The sequence below is a fragment of the Ambystoma mexicanum genome, chromosome 8 (assembly GCF_040938575.1).
Source record: "Ambystoma mexicanum isolate Mex_15411 chromosome 8, UKY_AmexF1_1, whole genome shotgun sequence".
Classification (NCBI taxonomy): domain Eukaryota; kingdom Metazoa; phylum Chordata; class Amphibia; order Caudata; family Ambystomatidae; genus Ambystoma; species Ambystoma mexicanum.
The window spans coordinates 548,939,451-548,961,981 of record NC_090929.1 but is presented as its reverse complement, the minus strand read 5'-3'; positions in this window follow the sequence as shown (position 1 = coordinate 548,961,981).

The following is a 22,531-nucleotide window of genomic DNA, read 5'->3' as shown; positions in this document are numbered from 1 at the left end:
CGGACCACTGACATACTCTATAACATGACTTTAGAACAGAAAGCAATAAGGTTAGTGGCACTTTAGAACCGGATGGCATTAGACGTCATCCTGGCTGAGCGTGGTGGGGTATGTAAATTAGTGGGGTCCGCTTGTTGCGTTTTCATGCCAGATTCCTCCCCAACCATCTTTAAAGCAATACAAAATCTGCACGTCCTTAGTTCAGAAGTGCATGTTCCCGAGGGAAACTCGGATCTTAGCGCTTGGTTCTGGGACTTCTTACGATCTTGGGGATGGAAGCTACTTTCAGTCTTGCTGATTATTTTGGGTATTCTGTTGTTTTCTGTTGCTGTATACAGTGTCTTCCTGGCATATGTTTGGTGTTAGGAGGATGTTGTGCACAAGCTATGGGTACATTAGGACCTAAGGTACGCGCCCCGGAGAAAATGACAAACTAATTTGTGTTAAAGAAAATTTCAGTTTCTGACCTTATGGCGATCGATACCTCTGACGAATGTGATTCAGGGTGTATGGACATTGAGACGTGGAGTTACTCTTAAAGTGACTAGAAGTAGTTTGGTGCTAGGCTAAGGCCAAAACGAGGGTTTGTTAAATGGGATATCATTTTGTGCCTCCTTTCTTGTATATATTGGCCTAAGCCCAGTCGCTCTACGAAGAAAACCGCGTTGCAAAGTTCTGATTTTAGATCGACTTCGCCTCCATTTTAGGCCTAAAAGCCATTTTGATTTCTTTTTAAAAGTAAATCTGTTTCTAAAATGGTGGACAGTGTTTCCCGCTTGTAACTGAGCCGTCCTGAACTTTGTACGATAGTTAATATTCAAACTGTCGGTTGGCCGAATGTTTGGGTTGAGTAAAGAGACCTTATCCCATGTCTGACTTGTAGTCTAAGGATTGTCTGAGCCAATAAGTCTGATCCCCGGACATACATCGACCGCAATGTTGAACAAATCCCGAACGTGGACACTGGCTGAACTGCATTGTAAAGGACATGTGCTAATGCCTACTGCTAAACCTGGGAATACACTGTTGCCATTGTGACCTGTTTGTATGTAAACCGAGGATGATCCATGTGCAAATTGTCGTACAAACCACAAGTGAACTCGGCACAAACTCTAGACCATGGATTATTAACTTGCAGAGGGGCTGGACATTATTACCGAAAATGTAAAAAATGCACAACTGTTTAGACGTCCAGTACGTCTCACTTCTCACACTGAATGGCTAGTATTTCGCTGTGATGTACTGAGGGCCAGATAGCTATCTGTATCTGCTTGTTTCTTTGTAACTGTGCAGTAATAGAATAAAGATCTGTGAATCTTTAGAAGCCCGTGTTTGGTGTATTTCCTTTTGTGGTACTCAGCCTCGATATTTCCTTGCTTTTACAGGGCGCTGGGTCCACCTTACCACCCAGCAGATGAGAGTCCTTGAGCGCATTCGGCCAGTGCTTCACCACCAGATCCTCAGGATGCAGGCCCATCTGGAGTTGAGCGCTAAGTGCCCATGCATTCCCGTTTAAAACAGTGCATGTTGCAGTGTGGTGGTAGTTAGATACTTGGCTGTATGTGTGACATGGGTCATGTATGAATGTGTGTGTGCAGGGACATGATGGTGCTGCATGTGAGTCCAGTCAGGCGTAACCCACATGGGTAATGTATGTGTTACAATGCATCATGCGGAGCAGCATGCGGAATGCACACGTGTATGCATGCCTGTGTCTGTACTTGGACATGTTTGGGGTGTGAGAAATGGGTGCTGCTCTCATGGACTTGCATGGTGTACATGTCCGTATGTCTGAGTAGTGTGTGAGGGACTGGCACATGCCATGGATGCATGACACATGTCCGTGACGATGTGTTGATTCACTGATACAGCCTAGTCATCCTTGTATCCACTGTGTCAGGGGCTATACGGGGCCAGATGGATGACCCTGTGGTGATGTGTGTGCATGTGATCAGTATGTCCCATGATGCATGTGAGTTACAGCCCACCAATGGATGTTCCTACAGTGCCTTGGACATGGATGCAAATGTTTGTTGCATGTGCCATGCCTGTTGCTGCATGTGTGTTGCCTGCACTGACCCATGTGTTGTGGAGGGACATGATGGAAGTGATGTTTGACAGTGCCACTCATGTGCTATTGCTTTGTGTCTAGGGGACTATTGTACAGTACCATGATGCTTGTGTTCAATGTCTCACTTTACACAGCAGCGAGTGAAGAAGAGGGCGGAGACGGTGCTGTGGAGGAAAGTGACAGGGATGCCTGCACCAGCCTGCGACTCAAGGTCCAGTCACCTTCCCAGGAAATTCCATCATCCGGGAGTGAGGGGACTGGTGCTGCGTCTACCACTACGGCTGCAGCGGAAAGGGATGGGTGAGACCTCACAGGGGCTGGCGACAGCAGAAGACGGTGCAGAGCCATCCAGGTTGGTGGTGTGTACGGAGGAGGAGGCCGCTTCAGAGCCGCATATGGGGCCTGGTGGGGGTGGTACCACTGGTGCAAGTGGTGCTGTCCAGGGGCAGGGGCAGGAGGCAGCACATGTCGACACGGAGTGGCCTGTGCATGTCACTGTCCCTGACACTGTGACTGCATCAGCATGCACCAGCAGGGATGCCCCATCCCAGGCCTGTCCGCAGGTAGGGGGGAGGTCCACGTCATCTGGTACTCTTCTACCTGTGGACGTGGGGACCCGGGACAGGATTGAGTCCATCCTGATTGGTATCACGTTGCGCACACATGTCATTCGTGATGATGTGCATGCTTCCCGGGGGGACTACGCACGTCATCACTCATGGTCAGAGTTTCCTCCATGTCGCTCTGTCTTGCGGCCCTCTCCTCCTCTGTGCACACTATATGCCAGTCATTCTCTGTGCCGTCTTCTGGCCCAGATGCTACCAGGGCCCCCTGTGGACCTGCCCCAACCAACGCAAGCAGGCTGGTGGAGATCCCATCCCTGCCACAGTCGGGAGTTGGAGCTCCAGCACAGGTGGTCACCCCAGCAACTGGACCCCTGGCAACGGATGATGTGCAGACACATACAAGCAAGGCACCTGCACGACTGCCCTGGGTGTTGCCATCTACCCAGAGGCAGTCGTGGTGGCGGCGGCAGGCAGCAGAAAGGCAGCTGCAGGCTTGGCGCATGAGCCATGTGGCCTCGGGGCCCTCTATATAATTGGGGCAGGCATCGACTGGCGGGCAGGAGGACCCAGGATTGGGAGTGTCTTCCGTGTGACAGCGGTTGGGCCAGTGAATAGGTGCGGAGTGGCGGCGGGCGGAGAGGGCACGGCTCACAATGGTCAGGGCGGAGAACTCCATGCACAGGGCTTTGAGGTGGGTTGAGTGCCTCGAGGCAACTCACAGGGAGTTGGAGGAGGCCATGGCTGCATACCTGCAAGACCTCGAGGCCAGGGAACAGGACCGCCTCCAGAACATCGACATGGAGTTCAATGATACCCTGGTCCAGGACATCAATAAGTAAGCTATCGGACTAGCCCGCCACCTTTGATTTTTAGGAGTAGGTTTCATTTGGTTTTTATTATTATTTGGAGTTCACAGACTTTGCTACACTTTTTTTATATGGTTGTATTTTAGATAGGGTTTTAGGTAGGTTTCCTTTTGTTTTGGGATAATGGACCCTTCAGACTTTCGTTTTAAATATTCTGGACATGTACATACTTTATTTTTTTGATATTCACATGGAGTATTTTTTTAATGCTTTTCACCTTAGGATTTATTTCTATGGACTTTGGGGATGGACCACCCTCTTATTTTTTCATGTTTTGGATTTTTATTTTTCCTAGGATTTCACTTTATTTTCATACTGCAATCATTATTTCTTCATTTGCATGTGCGATTTTCATTTTGTCATTTGTTTTAATTTTTAATACATTTCATTATTCTTCATTCTTGGTGTGGTCTTATATGATTTCTTTGTTGCATGCCTCCATGAGCATTGGCTCAGTCATGTGTTGCCACTGTGTGGCTCTGTAGGACATTTGTTGATGGGCATGCTGGTTCTTTTCAGACTATCATGGAATGGGTAATTTAGTAGGGAGTGGGTGCATTGGATCGTTGGGTGTTTTTTCTGGGGGTTGGGGGTGTGGGATTTGGGTTGGCATTAGGGCCATGGGTCTGTATAGTTATGACGTGGTGTTTGGGGGGACATGAGTCGGGGCCTACTGGAAAGTGCCCGTCAATGAGGGCTGGGTGGGGTGACATGAGTCGGGGCCTGGTGGCAGGTGCCCTTCAATTGGGGCTGGGTGGGGGTAACCTGAGTCGTGGCCTACTGACAGGTGCCCGTCAACGGGGGGTGGGTGGGGGGACGTGAGTCGGGGCCTGCTGGCAGGTGCCCGTCAGTTGGGGGTTGGTGGGGGACATGAGTCGGGGCCTGCTGGCAGGTGCCTGTCAATTAGGGGTGGGTGGGGGGGACATGAGTCGGGCCTGCTGGCAGGTGCCCGTCAGTGGTGGGGGTGGGGGGGGCATGAGTCGGGGGCCTGCTGGCAGGTGCCTGTCAATGGGGAGTGGGTGGGGGGACATGAGTCGGGGCCTGCTGGCAGGTGCCTGTCAATTGGGGGGAGGTGGGGGGGCATGAGTCAGGGCTTCCAAGTGCATGATGCCATGTGGCCTGCCTGCAGGGCATGGGGAGGGTGGATAGCCTGCCTGTGGGGCATGGTCAGGGTGGATGGGCTGCCTGTGGGACATGGGGAGGGTGAATGAGCTGCCTGCAGGGCATGAGGGGGGTGGATGGACTGCCTGCAGGGCATGGTCAGGGTGGATGGGCTGCATGTGGGGCATGGTCAGGGTGGATGGGCTGCCTGTGGGGTGTGGTGAGGGTGGATGGGCTGCCTGCAGGGCATGGGGAGGGTGGGTGTGCTGGCACGAGTGGGGTACACGTATTACGAGGGGTGTGAGGGGAGTTTTGCATGCGATTTCGCTGGCATGAGCAGGGTACACATATTCTGAGGGGTGCACAGGGAGTTTTACCCACGATTCCGCTGGCGCAAGGGGGGGTACGGGTAATCCGAGGGGTGCGCAGGGAGTTTTACATGCGATTTTGCTGGCGCGAGCAGGGTACGTGTATTCGGAGGGGTGCGCAGGGAGTTTTACATGCGATTTCACTGGCGCGAACAGGGTATGGGTAATCCGGGGGGTGCGCAGGGAGTTTTACATGTGATTTCGCTGGCGCGAGCGGGATACAGGAAATCGAGGGGTGCGCAGGGAATTTTACACACGATTTCGCTGGCACGAGTGGGATATGCGTATTCCAAGGGGGGTACGGGGAGTTTTACATGTGATTTTGCTGGCGCGAGCGAGGTGCGCATATTCCGAGGGGTGCGCGGGGGGTTTTACATGCGATTTTGCTGGCGCGTTAGGGCTGAGTAGCGTTTTTAGCACGTTTTCGTGGTTCGGGGATGTATGCTGGTCCACTGGAATTTGCGCCATGTAGGGGATTTGTGCGATTTTTTGCACACGGGACAGGGTTGGGGCGTAACTGGTGCTGCTGAAGGGTTGCTGCACCACTCTGCGCCACGGCTGGTTATGGATGTACGTATCCATGAATACGCTGTGCGTGTAAATGGGTTTTGGCCCATGCGGCTGGCAAACTCTGGCGCTCACTCCCTCTCTGTGCTGCCCGCGTGCACTGCTTCTGCACTAAATTCTATGAATTACCCCCTTACTATTTTCCAAATTCAATGTTCCATTTATCATCGTAGATATTTGGTTTTAACTCCTCGAAACCAATGTTTTTTTCATTGCTTTTCCTAAGTACAAGTCCCCCTTGAATTTTCTTGTGTTGTCCTAATTTATAGTGGAGGTTGTTTCACTTCCCACGGGAGGATTTTATTTAGAAATGAGACCACGCCTATCACCATTGAAGTCCTTTCTCCATTCATCAAAACTGACCACCAGTCTTCTGCACTATATGATGGATACTTTACGAAGTGCTGTCCCAAAAAAGTTCTCTAACCTTTACCTAATCCTAGCAATCCAGCAATAGATGTTTCAAACGCTCTACTTTTTTTCAGTTCCTCACAAAATCGGCAGTTATTTTGTCCTGTTTGCCTCTTTTTGCCCAGATCTCATTGGTAGGGAGGAGGTTTAGCCTTATCCTTGGAAACCTTTCCCGATAGGGTCTACTTGGGAACTTTACCAGGTAAATTGCAGGTAGATTTAATTTTTTGCAGACCATTGGGAGATTTGTCAGTAATTGGTAAGACAAAGCAACTTCCGGAGTCCAGATCCAATCATGCTCACCCAATTTATTTTTCACTCTTGTGGAGTTTGAACATAGATCTACTTCCGAATAGTCTATTTCCACCAATTTCACTCCGTTTTTTGTTTTCTGGCCCAGCTGTTCAAGAGTTTACTTGCACCTCCTTTTGACACTTCATTGATGATTAAAAAATGTTTGGGTGTTTTGGTTAAATGATTTTCCTAAAAAGGGCTAGGCTATTCCATTCGACCAAAAGCTTGTAGTGACAGCAATCCCAGTTATCTACTTACTGTAGCAATAGGGGTGGAATTGGGCAAGTCCAACACTTGTCTCCAAAATTGGCCCTCAAGTTTTGGCCATAATTTTGTTGGTATCTCAGGCAAGGTCTTTGCTCCATATGTCACAGCAGGAAGGTCTTTGCTCCATATGTCACAGCAGGAACTACCTTCGCCTTGTAAAAATTCAGGACCGGTGTTGTAGAGAAAAGGCCATATTTTATATCCATGACAACTAGCCTGGATTGCCAAGATCTTTGTTTTCTCACGTGTGAAGACCAGCATCCCAACCTCCACCCAGCAGTTGCTCAACATCACTCCTAGGTATTTAAACTGTTTAACCTGCTCGATCTTAGAGGAGTGCAAGAACCATCTTTTAGTTTTTGTTGCTTTCTCAAAGCACATGATTTTAGTTTTTTCCTTGTTTATTTCAAGGTTATTTTATTGGATATATCTCTGAAGTGCCTCGAGTTGACGCTGGAGACCCACCACAGTTTGGTATATTAAGATTAGGTCATCCGCGTACAGAAGATGCAACAAAGTAACTCCTCCTATGCTTGGGGGAAAAGATCTGACTGAGGACTCAGATTCCTTGAGGTCTGTAAGATAGAAATTAAATAGAGCAGGTGCCAGAGGACATCCTTGTTTCACACCTCTTGATGTATGTATTTTTGATGACAAAGTTCCTGAATGGTTCAAGCACACTCTGATCGATGTATTAGAGTGGAGAGCAATTAAAGTGTCCAAAATTGCCCTCAAGCAGTCTTGATTTAACAACTTTGCCTCTAGGTTTCCGTGATCTACCTGGTCAAACACCTGGACGAGGTCTACGGAGGACATGAACATTCTTGGTTTACCTTCCAAAACTCTCCCTTTCAGGATACTAAGGAGAAGAATATTTGATGTTGTCCTGATCTCCTTAACGAATCCTGTTTGAAAAGGATTGTTGCAATCCTCTTTCTGTGTCCACTCTTGGAACTGTTGCAGAAGTAAAGAGCCAAAGACTTTCCCAATCACATTGAGAAGTGCGATCAGCCTATAGCTTCTCATATTTTCCTTCCTACCTTTTTTAAAGATAGGAATAACTGTTGCTCTTTTCCAGGAGCAAGGAATTGAGTGACTTTTGGTGATGTTTTCTCTCACATTATGAATGAAAAGTGTTCATTCCTCTAGGTGTTCCCTCAGAATTGCATTGGTTAAACCGTCATGGCCTGGTGCTCTTGATGTGTTCAATTTCTGGAGTTTCCTGTGGATATCATCAACCTTATATGAAATATTCCATGGCATACTAATGGGCCCTGTTTGTTGGTGTGATGAAGAGGTCGTTTTTTGGTATAGAGATGAAAAGTGCTCCACCCAACTCTTTTCTCAGACATTGTTTTGTTGGACATCGCTCATATGTGATCCAGTTTACTTGACCCGGGACCAAATGTTTTTAGGTTTTTTACAACAAATAGCTTGCAATATTTGTTCAGAATCATTCTGATACAATTTCAATCTGTAACTGGAAAGCCAAGTTCTATATTTCTTAACGTCGATCTTTGCATCTTCTCAGTCTTCATGCGTGTTTATCTTAGTAGCTAGTCTTTTGGTTCTTCTCACTGCTCTTCTTTTTTCAACCAACAAGGCATCAAATGTATGGATTGTCTGAACCTGACCCCTGTTCGAACCCTTTTATCGCGATCAATGACACTCCAGGAGGGGGACATAGTCAACTATGGGGTGATTAGATATCTTGCTGCTAATTCCTGTTTTGATGGCATAGGCTTGCATAAGTTGATCCACAGCAAGTTTACTTAGCCTTAGTCAAGTGCCCCCATTACATTCTTCAACTGATTTGTTGTTTGTTATTTTCTATCGGCACGGACCAAGTTGCACATAGCAGATTATGATCATTATTTTCTGTTCGGATCACCTAAAATTATGTTATTGGAAGGAAAAGGTCTCTTGACACAAAAATGTGATCAATATCTGCACATTGGCTACCACTTTCCCAATTAGACACCCACTCTCAACCAGGGCTGTTAAGTAGTGCAAATCCTAGGAGTTCATGAGGGACTCCCATAAAGTTCCTCTCTCACTTATTTTGCCATGGGGTCTTTGCACGCAACTCATGTTTATGTCTCCACACACTATGATGCAGTTTGCACTCTGGTCTGTATAAGCATCTGCAATAAAATTTGAGACCATGTCCAGAAAAACCTTGTTAGTGATGACCTGTGGGTTACAATATAAGTTTAGCACCACTAAGGAGGCAGCCTCCACTTCCTTGAGTGGATTGAGCAGATGGTTCTAAGTCATCAAAAGTTCTTGCGCAAACAGGTTGGTAAAAATTGTTTTTGTCAAAGTCAATCCACTTCCAGATCTTGTTGCGGAAAGAAGACCTGATGCCGGGCATACTTTTTCTTCCTTCATTGCTGGGGAAAGGATAATTTCATATACGTCCAGGTAGGGGCTTTCCCGTAGCCAAGTTTCCTTAAGGTATATGAGATCAAAATCCTCCAAATTTACATCACTTGGGGATGTTAGGTGTTTAAAGCCCCTTGTGTTCCACAATGCCATTTTAAGCATGGTCTGCACTTAGGTCACTTTCTTGGGCTCCTCCAACGGAGGTAGACACGATGTATTTGTCTTGGGTTGCTATGTGCGGACTCGTTGGGCCAAGGCTTCTGGGATCCGGGACCATTTTCCTAGTTCTAGGTCCTCATGGTGTCTACTTTTGGGTGTTCCGATCTCCTTTGATTCTTTCAGATGCCTATTTGTTTTAAATGTAACATTTAGGCTCGCTCTCTGGCTTTTTGGGCAGTGCCCAATATTCATTGGGTCTCTAAATGAAGGGGAGTCTCCTATTTTACCAGTAGATGCCAATTTGCAAGGGGACAGCTCAATACCACCCTTTAAAGGGGCCGGTAGCCATCTTTTAAGCTCTTCTTTTTTCTCTTGGGGCGACGGTAAGTCTCCGATTTGCCCTACTGCTGTCCGTTCTAAACCCAGCATCAGCAGGCTTTCGGCAGCTTCCAACAACATTCCTTTTCCACTGGTGATGGAATGTGGAGATTAATGCTATACATTCGACAATCATCTTCAAATTCAATAATCCTTAGATCATTAGGAAGGATTTGTCTCAAGTTGGGAATGCAGTGGAGTAGTGACATGACCGTTGATCTAATTAGTATTAGGTCAATACCTTTATCCAGAATTATTTCCAATTTAAGAGTACGCTCACTACTGCATTTTCCGCATTTGCAAGACATTTTCTTGTAGGCCCTGACTTCATTCCTCCAATTCTTGGTGAGTTGGGTTCCCATGTGTTAAAAGAACTTATACTATGTTTTTGGCCAATTTGTGGTGACCTTCAAGGAGTTTCCACTCTACACCTGGTCCTCCCTACTCGCGGAGAGTGTGCATGATAGTTCCTTTTGCTTCTCCTTATATTCTGTTGGTTGTCATGGGATTTCAATTCACTGGTCAGATTTAGGGCAGAGGATGTTGACATGTTATTTAAGCCTTTCTCCTAAAAAGATGTCTCTGAAGCTCTTACTCTCTTCTCTGCCAGGGTTTTGAAAATTGGGGATGTTGACTCTTCTGAGACAGAACCCAGTGTCTCTCCGATTTTACTTTTTCAACAAGATTGGCTTTGGTGGTTCTGCAGATCACAAGTTATTGTTATCAACTCCAACTCTGATTGTTCAATTGAATATAATGATTGGTCCATAAAATCTTGTGTATTTTGTAAGTCGGCCCTAGTTATCAGAAGCACTCTTCTCGTGGTTTCTAGGTTCCCACTTTTCTTTGATGGGTCCTTCTCTTGGAGAACAGTTGTCTTAATCCTCTTTCTCTGAGCTGGTTGAGGTACTCTTGCACTTGTTTTTTTTGTTTCTTTAGATTGAGAGGCAGACAAGATGATCATTTTCTCTATGCTGTAAGCCTGCATCTTCAGATCATCTTTTAACGTTTTCTTTGACTGCAAAACGATAGAGTATTCTTGATTTTTCTCCTCTGCTGCTTTTGTGAAAAACATTGATTTTTGCTGCTTGTCTTTCCTCGGTTCCAAATCGAGAGGGTTGTCTTTATTCGTCACACAGCCATTCTGTTCTCGCCTTTTTTCCCCTGTCTGGGAAGGAGTTTGACCTCCTACATAATTCATGGTTAGTTCAGGGGACCTCGAAACGTCAACAATTCCAATGCATGAGCTATATAGACTTTAGTCCTTTTTTGTTTTGTCCAGCATTTTGTTTTTAGGATCTGTTTGAGTGGTTGTATTTGTTTGCGATGATTCCAGTCACTGGTGTGGGACAATTTGAAGTCCAGATATCATTGGACTCGAATTATCTAGTAAAACTGATTTGTCTCCAATGTCGTGCTTCTTTGTTGCCATTATGTATCCCTATAATATTCATTTCACATGGATCATTGCCATCATTGTTGTATGATATTTTAATGTGTCATCTAAGGCCTTGTAAAGTTTGGTGAACGGGGCCAGAACAATTGTCAGCATCGACATAATTGCTAATAGGTCTTGTTTTTTGTTTAGAATTTCTTTTGCAGTCAACTCACAGTGTGACTCAGACCCCTTATCCTGAAGCGAGACCGAGACAAAATTTGAGTGGGGTTCCACTAGAGAGTCGTTGTTTTGTGTATGGTTCTCCAATCGTGGTTCCTCCTCTTGGGTAACCTGGTCGCGTCTTCTTGGTTGTTGGAGATCTTTTCTCCCTGACTGGTATGGCCCAGTCTTGAGATCTTTAATGGGTGTCGGTACATTTCCTTGTCGGTCTATGATATCTTGCAATGGTGATAAAGGGTTCGACATTCTTCTTTCATTTTGCACTGATGTATGATCCTGTTCTTCACCTTTTTTTAAATTTAAAATATTCCTCGTCACACTTTGGAGACTGGTTGGCGAAGATGGAGCTAACCCCACACCCCTAGTTCTTTCCACATGAGCAAGTGCACGGCACAGCATAGACTGGTCAATTCTGGTTGCTGATTCAGTTAAGCGTTCACAGACGCTCTGCGTAGCTTTTACAACTGGTCTGTGTTTTAAGGAGCACAAGTGGCATTTGGTGCTCTGAGGTTTGTTTTGAGGTTTGAGTTTTCAGAAGTCATTCATTGAATCCACGACGTGATCAGTATGCTCTTGAGCATCTCAGCATCCGAGATCTCACCAGTATGACCTGTGTGGAGAGTATCTAGCTTTTTGGCGAAAAGCGTTACACCATTCATAGAACATGCCGTTTTTTTCCTTGTCAATTTTTTATAGGTGGTTGGGGCTTTGATCCATTTAAGACTCGTTAGTCTTAATGTTTTGGGGACTTGTTTCAAATCTGAGAAGGAACATTCAATTTTTCCTTCAATGCCAATCGTGTTTGAGCTGTTTTAAATACAAATACATTTCTCTCCTCAATCGGGTTTAAACTGTCTGCTGTTACCATAGCTGAAGTTACTGGTATTAACTTTGGAAGGTTAATTTCACGCGCCTCAATTGGGTTTCCATTACAACCTCCACATTAGTGCCTTTTTCTGTTTTGGGCTTAACTTTATCTCGATTCTTGTTCCAATCTCCTTATTCTATAGACAATACAGGCATCACGTCTTCAATGTTTAATACATTCACATCTTAATAGCAAGTTTCCAGGTGCTTAATGCTATTATGTACCTGCGCTTTGATGTGTATCTGTGCCGCCCGTCCTTCATCTGAGCCCCCCAAGATGATGTTTGTGCCATTAGGCAAGAAGATCAATGTGGGAGAGTCACAGATGTTATTACTCGAGTTAGATCTATTTGAGAGGCACAGGTAGGCCTCCTCTTCTTCTGTGCTTCGATCGCTCCCTTCATTGTTGTTCTTTTGAAGTGTTCAAATTTGAATGTGTGATTTAATGAGAGGTTGCGCCAAGGCGGGTTGAGTCACTTCCGAGCTTTCAACCTGCCGGCTCGGCACGTCCAGCACACAAGCCTCAAGCTCTGCACTGGAGTAAACAGCCACTCCCTCGTCCAAAGCAGGTAAGACCTCAGGCTCATAAACAGGCTCACAAACAGAGTCCAGTTGCAACCACAGTTGCGATTTCCTTGAGGAGTTTGTAGGTAAAAAGCCAAACGTTTTTAATGTACCGGGTGGGGGACTGGAGCCATCTAAGGAGTATGACGGTATGATGGACCAAGAGAAGTCAGTGGTTTGGGCATCTGCAAGCACATTTAAGCTGCAGCCGGTGGCATTAGAGTCAGGGAAATATTAACCACTGTAACGTTGCCTGATTTCTTACCTGCCACCATGCTGCCTTTCAGAAGTGGGAAGACCGGCTGAAGCATGGGAGTTGAATGCAGTCTCGGCAGGTCAGGGGCTCTTTTTTCTTCATGGCGAGCATTCACGTCTCGCAGAAACTGTGCCTCCTCCATATTTCAGACTCGCCAAGCCACCAGAGCTCGCACAGACTGCGCTGACTGCAGAACTCAGCTGCCGGACTCCACAGCCACTGCAAGGCCGAGCAAAGCTTTTGCAGAATGACCGGTGACAGCAAACAACACAGAAACCAGACCAACGGGTCTCAAGTACGCTCAGGTACGCTGACTGCAGAACTCAGATGCCGAACTCCATGGCCACTACCTGGCTGAGTGCAGCTTTTGTAGAATAGTCCTCCCACACACTGGTGGCAGCAAAAAACAGGGAAAACAGACCAACCAGTCTCAGGTATGCTAAGGTACGCTGATTGCAGAACTCAGCTGTCAAACTCTGCGGCCGCCCTGTGGCCGAGCGGAGCTTTTGTAGAAAGGTCCTCCCACACACTGGTGACAGCAAACAACAGAGAAAACTGACCAACGGGTCTCAGGTTCGCTCAGTTACACTGACTGCAGAACCCAGCTGCTGAACTCCTTTGTCATTGCTCACACAGAAGCAGTCTCACTCTCAGTTTTCACATGCTGCTTTTTACCCACTCCTGCAATTTCCATCAAGTTCCTCTCTTTCATCAATTCTCATAAATCTTTAAGTTTAAACTCTGGCCTCTCCTGTTCACTCATGCAGCCCTCCACCATTCTCTTCAGTTTCGATTGCCAAAAACCTTAGCTTCAAACACTTTGCACCTAATTTACAAAATAGTTTTATAATGGCAGAACCTCATTGGAAAATGATCTGTGAATCAGGGCCTTTATCTCTTTCTAAAACACCTTTACTCAATCAAGTGGCTTCCTCCAATTTTCACAAGCTTAAAACATTATGGCAGATTCTGCACTCTTTTTATGCCTGTGTTTCTGCTGTTCCTGGCCCTATCCGTACCCCTTTCAATTATGGCAATGCTCTCTACATTGGGCTCCCTGCGGGCAATCTTTACTGTCTTTAGCTGCTTTAACATAGTGAAACCAATCTCAGCACAAACTCCCACAAAATATGTCATGTTAGTCCTCCTTTTATCCCTGCATTGGTTTCCTATATGCTTTAGAATATTGTTGAAATCTCTTTGTCTTTCTCACTGATGCTGTCACAACAACACTCATGATTCTTGACCTAAATGCTCTATCCTTCGTTCTCTCATGTCCTTTCAAAAGCACCTTTTCTGTATCTTATACTTCCATTGCCCCTGAGCTGGAGGGCATTCCTTTTCTAGCTTGCCTGCTCGAGCATGGAGCTACCTCCCTTTCCAGCTTCACTTATTGGTTCACCACACCACCTTCCACCGTCAGCTGAAAACTCATCTCTTTGACTAAAAATAATTTTCAAAATGTACCACACACTAAATCATAACTCATCAGAAAGGCATTGCATTGGTCAGAAATGTGTCGCTAAACATTAAATAGATAATCTATACTTTACATTATCAAAATTCAAAGTGGTACTAACTGAAACATTGGTATTTTTCTTCCTCTCGATATTGTAAAAGATAAGGTGCAACCTTAAAATAATTTGGAAAATAATTCCAGATCTGTGCTTCAAATGCCAAAAACCTTAATTGGAAGTCATAGCCTTTTCTGTTTTTTGGGAACCCAAAGAAAGCATCTGACTAGCTACTAGAGCAGCATATTCTGCTTAATATGACAAGTTGCTTATCAGGAACATTCCAATGTTAACAAAACATTTGATTCAAGATGGAGCCAGATGATTTATATTAGAATTGATAAAAATGTAATCCTGTCCATCTTCCCACTTCGGGCTAAGCATGACACAGTTTTGTTGACAGCAGAGAAAACATTGACAATCGATCTTGTATAACATTTCCTGCATCAGAATGTAGTACAATATTCAATACTATACGTCCAGCCAGTCTATTTCATCAGGCTACATTGTAAAATGGCAGAATGGTGTGTGTTCTACACATTTTCTTCTTAAGAGTGCCAAGGTGAGGAGGACTCCAATCACAATGGGGCATGTGCCTGGCATGTTGTATAGTCTTACAAAACAGCTAACACATTGAGGGATGATGATAGCGATTGGGTCGGTGAGCCCAGATGGATAAACTATTTTTCCACCCTATATAATAACTCAGATGAGAAAGGGCTGATTTGTCCTTCCTAATATGTTGGGCTGACTCACAAACCCAGTCTCACTTTTCCATGATGGAGGTCCGCAAAGCCCTCATGGGGATTGCAAATGGCAAATCAGCAGGAGCAGATTCAATCCCAACTGAGTATTTTAAATGTGAACGGGTGGTATGGATACCTTAGTAACTATAATATTGAATGTGATCTTACGTTTAAAGATCGTACCACCTCAAGGAAAGAGGAAATGATAGTACCAATTTAAAATGGCAGATAGATCTGATCCCACATTTTACCACCCAATATCCTTAATCGATACTTCTGCCAAATGGTTTGGATGGATATTACATGGAAAAATCATGAAATGGGCATTAGGAAATCACATCCTAACAAAATACCAGTACAGTTTTCAGAAAGATCACCTGTTAAATTTAAGTCTAATTTTAAACAAACCTGTAAGGGGTTATAAAATGTATGTATATTCTGGGTTCATGGACCTTTCCACTGCATACGATTGCATCAATCATAGGAAGCTCTGGAGTGTCCTAAATGAGCTGGGCATGCCAGGTAAGATACAACAGTTGCTAGTCGAACTATACTCCAACTTATCAGCCAGAGTAAGGATGGGGAATGGGCAACATACTCAAGATTTCCGAATCATGTGAGGGGCAAGGTAGAGGTGTGTTATAGCACATTAATTTCCTGCCAAGTAATCTAGCTGCTCTGACAAGCAGTGTTCCTAAAATGGCTGGCCAAAAGATGTGCACATTTTTAAATGCTGATGATGCAGTTTTGATGGCCAAAATAAAACATGCTTTACAGACCCTAGTAAATGGCTTCAAAGATTATATGGAACAAAAAGATTTGAAGGTTAATATCTCAAAGTCAAATGTGATGTGCATTGGTACCAGTAAACAACTGGGGAACTCAATAGTTATAAATGATGAAAGACCAGAATGGGTAAACACCTTTTGCTACCTAGGTGTAACAATATTCCGTGTCCTAATGTGGACTATACACATAGAGAAGCAAATAGCAAAGACCACCCAAATCGATGGCTCTATTTTGAGGTATGGCAAGAACTTAGGTGGCCTGCCACTGGATCACACTCAGAAGATTTATTTAGCTAAATCAGCATCCTTGCTAAAATATGGAGCCATTGTACGGGGTTATGATCAAAACAAATGGTTCAGACCACTGAAAATAAGTTCTTGAGGAAAATCATGGCCGTTCATCAAGCCTTTCTGGGGTATTTGCTTCACAAGGAATGTGAGCTGATCCACATTGAAGACATGATAGCTGTACAACTGCTCTTTTGTTGGCATTGCTTGTGGGGGAATCCTCACCTCTTACTTACAAAAAGCTTGGTGGAAGACGTATTGCCTTCGAATATAAGTAGTTAATTTCCCGGGTTAAGTTACATCAACTCTGTTTTGTGCTCCCTTGGCCATGGATGTTTATTTAGTAATTAACTAGACATTAGCAATTCAGAAAGAAAGTGGGTGGTGCGTGACTTCTTGAAGGTCACGACTGAAGCCAGGCGGAACAATACGGGAGCAAACAAAGTGTTCAATTTTACCACACAAATGTCAGTGGTACCCCAAATATTAATGGGCTATGCACACTGGCTCATAGACCATTAAAGAGAATGCTCATTCTTTGCTTTAGAACTCATCTTTTATTTCCAAATGTAACCGGAGGTAATAGGGTGGAAAACAAGAAATGTCCATGTGTAAAGAGCAAGGCAAACGATATATGACATGTTATGCTTTTTTGTCCAGTTTTTAAGACAATCAGGAAGAAGTTCCATTTACCTTTACTAAGGGCCTACGTATTAAGACAAGCACAAATGGCTTTTAAGTTTCTTTTATCAGTCCAGGATGTTTCTGTTGTCCAATGTGTTTACTTGGCAAAAGCAGTTAATATCTGGGAACAACATGTTGGATCAATTATGCTGATCTTTTGTTTTATTTTAATAGTGTATTCACCAAATTGATGTTTTAATTGTACATACGATATTCATAACTTTGTAAAATGTTTGATGGATGTTTATTCTCAATAAACCTAAACTTGAACTTGAACCTACAAAACTTATTTTAGTGGTTGCACAACTTTTAACCGACCCTGCGTGCAATTTGTTTAAACTGGAAATGGTCTAGAGCTGGGATTCGTAGTAGAAACTGTCAGATAAAAGTCATGTCAGATAAAAGTGTGCATTTCTATTTCCTTAGATGATATTTCTGCTGCCATATTCTCTGGCCCTGTCCCTCATGGCACGAAGCAGTACTCAAGTTGCGTTTTGGGAGAGGAAGTTCTAAAGTTCCAAAAATATAGGTAATTCTGTGTTTAAGGAAGTGAAAAGTCAATTGTGAGATAACAAATGTAAAATGTATTGGAGTATAAAAACATGTTTTTCACATACAAAAATCATCAGAACAAAATGCAATAAACTAAAGGTTGTCTCGTTGAGCCATAAACATTCTGCCACTCGCCACTAACGTTCCCATCAGACCATTACACCTGTACACACAACACATCTTTTTCGAGTCATCATCACTCCCAGTCGCCTGTGCCTTCTAATTTTGAATTATTATTCCTTGCAAGACTGTAATAGCAATAATTTTCAAATGATTAATTGGGGCAGGTTCAAAACATATGCTCGCAATCAGCCCAAAGATCATTGCACCTAGGGCAGCAGCTGCTGAACTCACTCAAAATTGTGCCTAGTTTTAAAGGTGTGCATTAAAGGAAATATTTAGTATAGTAATATATTTTATGTACATTTGTCCCCAAAACAGTTTCTGAATGTTTGTTTCGAGCATATCCCAATGACTTTCATCAATCAACATTGCCAACTCTGCCTGTCATTTCATCGCCTAACCCAATGAAACACCACAGCGATTGAATCTGTCATACATACATTGCAGTGTATTAGAGGGATCATTTTGTAAGTGATCAATATTTATACAATTCTATTTGCTCAGTCATAATCCATTACCTGAGGATATTTACAGGAAGAGCTTGGCGGTCTCAAATATTCACATTGCAATTACCCAAACTATTTTATAGCTCAATCTTGGTGCCAGCGATTAATTCCTGACAGCCTCTATCTTTCTAAATATTCATCCTGTAAAATGTCCAAGTTTGATGAACCATTCTAAGTAAGGCTTTGAGATTTAACTTTATGAAATGGCTTTGCCATGTACATTTTATGAACTGATTCCAAATCATTATTAAATCCTGAATCAACGTATATGTCTTAAATACAATTAGTACATTAGCACAGTTCTTAAGTAAATAGTCATATGTTACTTCTGGCTTAAACATATTATTTATAATTCTTGCTTCAAGTATGCTATCCATGTCTGGGAAAACCAGTCTCTTTGATGGCAGCATGGCAGACCAATACTATTGTTGAAAGTCTGTTAGCCCACCTCTACCCTTCTGAAGGCAGTGAGTTAATGCTTGCTATTTTATTAGTGGTATTTTAGAGTCCCAAATGAAAGATGTTAATATTGTATTTAACTTTAGAAAGATGTTTAAAGACAGTACAACTGGTGGGTCTGAAATAAAAGCAATGTTTTTGGCAAAATGACTACTACATTAGTACACAGGAGGAATATAGTGGAACATTCCTCCACCTGTTCAAATTGATTTTAATCTTTACAAATGCCAGAACATAACTCAGCTCATATAATCTGTTAATACCCTGAGTAATGTTTAAACCCAAATATCTTCTGAAATGTACATCCCCTCCCTAACTCTTCTAGAAGATCAACAATAGTGACGTGCACTAGTATCATTTCTGTCTTACCCGTATTAAATCATTATCAAGATACTTGTGAATACTCTGCTATCACTTTTAGTTCAGTGGCAATAGATGTTTTGCTGGCTCATATAAAAGTTTAATCTACATACAATTATGTTCATAAAATTGCCCTGCACTCCCCTAATAGACCTAATTTCAAATAGCCCTACCTGGTGTCTCCTATGATAGTTAATTCATGATCTTTCTCCGAATTTTGTTTAGATTTAGCAGTGACCCTTCATACAGTATTTTGAAAGAGTTTAATAGAGTCAAATATAAAAACTTCATTCTGTTAAGCATTTTTCAGTATGACATTTCAAATCTAATGTTTTTCTTGCAAATTATGAACGTATAGCTAAGGGTGGGCTGCTCCTCATACATGACTTCCAGACAGCGGTACATACCCTTGTGATTGCACAAACTGATAGGGAAATGCGATCCTTGCTGGGTTTCCTGTCGGACACCTGGCCCTTCTCACACTAGTCTGTCATGTTGTGGCATGCCTCATAACAGTAACCAAGACATTCAACCACATCACACCCCTTTTGCGTGACCTACACTGGCTACCTATCCCCACCAAGGCAACCTCTGCCCAAACGCTTGCCTAACTTGCTGCCTAGAATATTGCAAGGCTTGAAATATAACTGGAACACAGAGAGAAGACCAAGAAATATATAAGAATTCTACACCAGTTGCAACTGGGACCAACACTCCTGTAGTTTACAAATCAACTTAATACCCTGCTTTTTAGGGAATTCCTAGGCACGATTTAGGATCCAATGTTCCTGGATTAGCACTACTCTGGGATTGTCTTGTAAATGTATCAATCTTGTTCTCTTTAATCCTTGTGCTGGGCTCCTTTGCTCCCGAGATAGGTTTGCACTATTTTAAACACAAATACAAATACATAAGAACCTAGTCTGGTCATTTAACACATTCATATTCATAGATTTTACTACAATGGGGTTTCTTTGTTATGTATTGCATTAATGTTTCTCTGTAGTACTTTTTACAAATTAAATACACATTTGTATCAGTTATAATGATCAGCATGCTTTGTTTCCATTTCTCATATATATATGTTACCCTCCCACAAAAACCTTGGGTCCTCTAACATCCCCTCCCAATACCCTGACAACCCACACACCAACCCTCCAATACCATTCCAACCCTTGCTGGTCCACTGGTACTCTGTACCCCTTACATCCAATACACACTGAATTGCACCAACAAGCAAGGTGGCCACACCCAGGGGTGCTGAAAGTAACAGCTTCTTCTCAACCATTATAATCAATAGTAGAGTATTATCATCCTACATTTGTATCCTCTTGACATTGCACTTGTGCTCATATCTTCTTTTGACATTCCCCTTCAATACACCCCTCCTCTCCATTTCCTCTGCATTCCATTTCCTACCAGCAACATCCACACCATCATCTGATTCACAATTTCTTGTACTCTTCCTGGTATTCCTTCTATGTATCCCACAGGGAAAACATGAACATAATTGATATTCTTCTGATTCAATTCCTTACCTTTCTTTGCAGCTTTGACTAACTCAGCAAGATAATCATGCACCTCAGCAGGATCTATAGAGAAAAAAAGACCCCTTCCAGTACACTTTAATCTCTGCAGGCTGAATAAAAAAATCATATGTCACTCTTCTACAGCTCAGTTCATTGATGCATCAATGTCAAAAAGAGGTTGGAAATCTCAAGACAAAAAATTCCCAGAGTTTCAATGTTATTCTTCTATATCACCATCGTTAGCATCTCCTACTTAAATATGTACCTTCAAAAATTGCCCGACATAATGTTCTGTTGAAAGCTCTGGAATGGACTCCAAAGTGCCATTTCTATTTAGAATTCTCCTGCTTTCTGCCTTTCAAGCCTAGAAACAAAATAGAGGAAACAGTATCAATTGGATGCATGCAACACACAATCTGGCCACAAATAGAGGAGGTTGGGGCTTTGGGAAACCTTGAAGGAAAATCAAAATAAATCATGTTTAAGCACACTTCTGAGGCAATGCAACTCAAAGGCATATTTAAACATGGTGCAACTAATGAAAGTCTTTGGGCCTCATTACAACCCTAGCGGCAGCCGTGCCTGTCACATAGGCACGGCTGCCGCTGGAGTTGCATTTTTTCCAGCCCCTGGCAATGGGGATGTACAGGGAAATTCCGATCTTGGCGTACCCGGTATATCCCCTTGGCCAGGGGCCGGAATCCATTACTCTCCATTCCAATTTGAGTCCCATAGGGCTCGATGGGAATGGGGAGGTCGGATGCACCGGCACCGTTTATAACAGTGCCGGTGCATCTGACATGTTGCCGTCGCAGGTGCCTTTCTGCCCGCCAGGTCTGACCTGGTGGGCAGAAAGGCACCCGCAAGCACAACTCGTAGTTTGCCGGTCCGGGAACTACGGTACCGGCAAGCTTACCATTACCGTAGTTCCCGGAACGGCAAACTTGTAATGAGGCCCTTTGACTTCCTCGCTCCTTTTTTTGATAGATATTTTTGTTCTTTTTTGTCCTACAAATGTCCGGAAAGGGAATAAGCAAATCACTGCTGTGAATTATGTTTGTAAAATGCTTATGAAATTATGACATCAGGATTGTCTTTCTCAGGGATTCCTCACAGAACCCCAGCTGTTTATTTTCCTACTGCCCTTTGTACAGATGTGCCTAATTGGTAAGGCAAGATAAAGGCTCTTTCATCTCCATTTTAGGGCTACACTCAATTCATGAATTATTGGTGCCTTATGTTTTTATGAGTGATGGTGTTTTACAAGACATGGGATGGCCTGTGGACTGGTGCCACAATTTGACACTTAAGAAATTCTACTTAAAGTGTGTTGATTATTGGCTGTTCATGCAGACCTTTAAACTGTGCATATTATTTCTGGCAGGAAATGTCGATTTTCCCCTTTTAACTATTTTGTGGGAAATTAGCTTTTTTAAGACAAAAAAAGCAACATTTACCCCATATCAAAAGCAAACCCAACTGATCCTTGGAACAGCCATTCCGAGGCAGTGCTTTCCCATCATCAGAAATATCAAAATTATTTATTTGTTCTTTTAAAGGGATTGTTGGTGAAGAATTTTGATCAGCCACAGCAATATCCTTTCTAGTAGGGTTAGGGCTAGTTTGAGACATGGCACCAAAGAGAAATATGTATTATTTAAGTTGTGCATTATCTTTACATGCATGCTAAGATGAGCCATTACATTCAGGAGATGGTAGTCCAGTCCTGTTTTGTTTTTTCTTTGCTTCCAGAGATTTGTGGTCTTGGATTTATATTAGTGAAGTTCCAGAATGCAAAGAAAAATTAAACTCGACTTCCATCTCTGAAAGGAATAGAGAATGTTTGCATGTATGTTTTTAGACTGTGTCATCAATTTTGTGGCATCCTTTTAAACTTTTTTGCATTAATATTGGTTAGCAGAACAACATATTCTGCCAATGTCTTTTATATAGCCACTTCTTAGATGTTGAAATTAAGTTTTAAAATGCTGATGCCAAAAACACTCCTTGAAAAATAAATAATTTTGTTTACTAAAAATTCTGAAACCTTCCTGAAAAAGGCTACTTAGGCTTAAGTTAGAATAATGCTTATCTGTAATATAGGCAAAGGAAAATTATTAACAGGAGCTCCACAAACTACAATTTCTCACACCAGCAATACAATCCTATGTAACTCATTAAAGTTATGGCTTGGTTGTTCAAATTAACTTTTCTTCAGGCATTCAAAATCTATGCTAATATTTC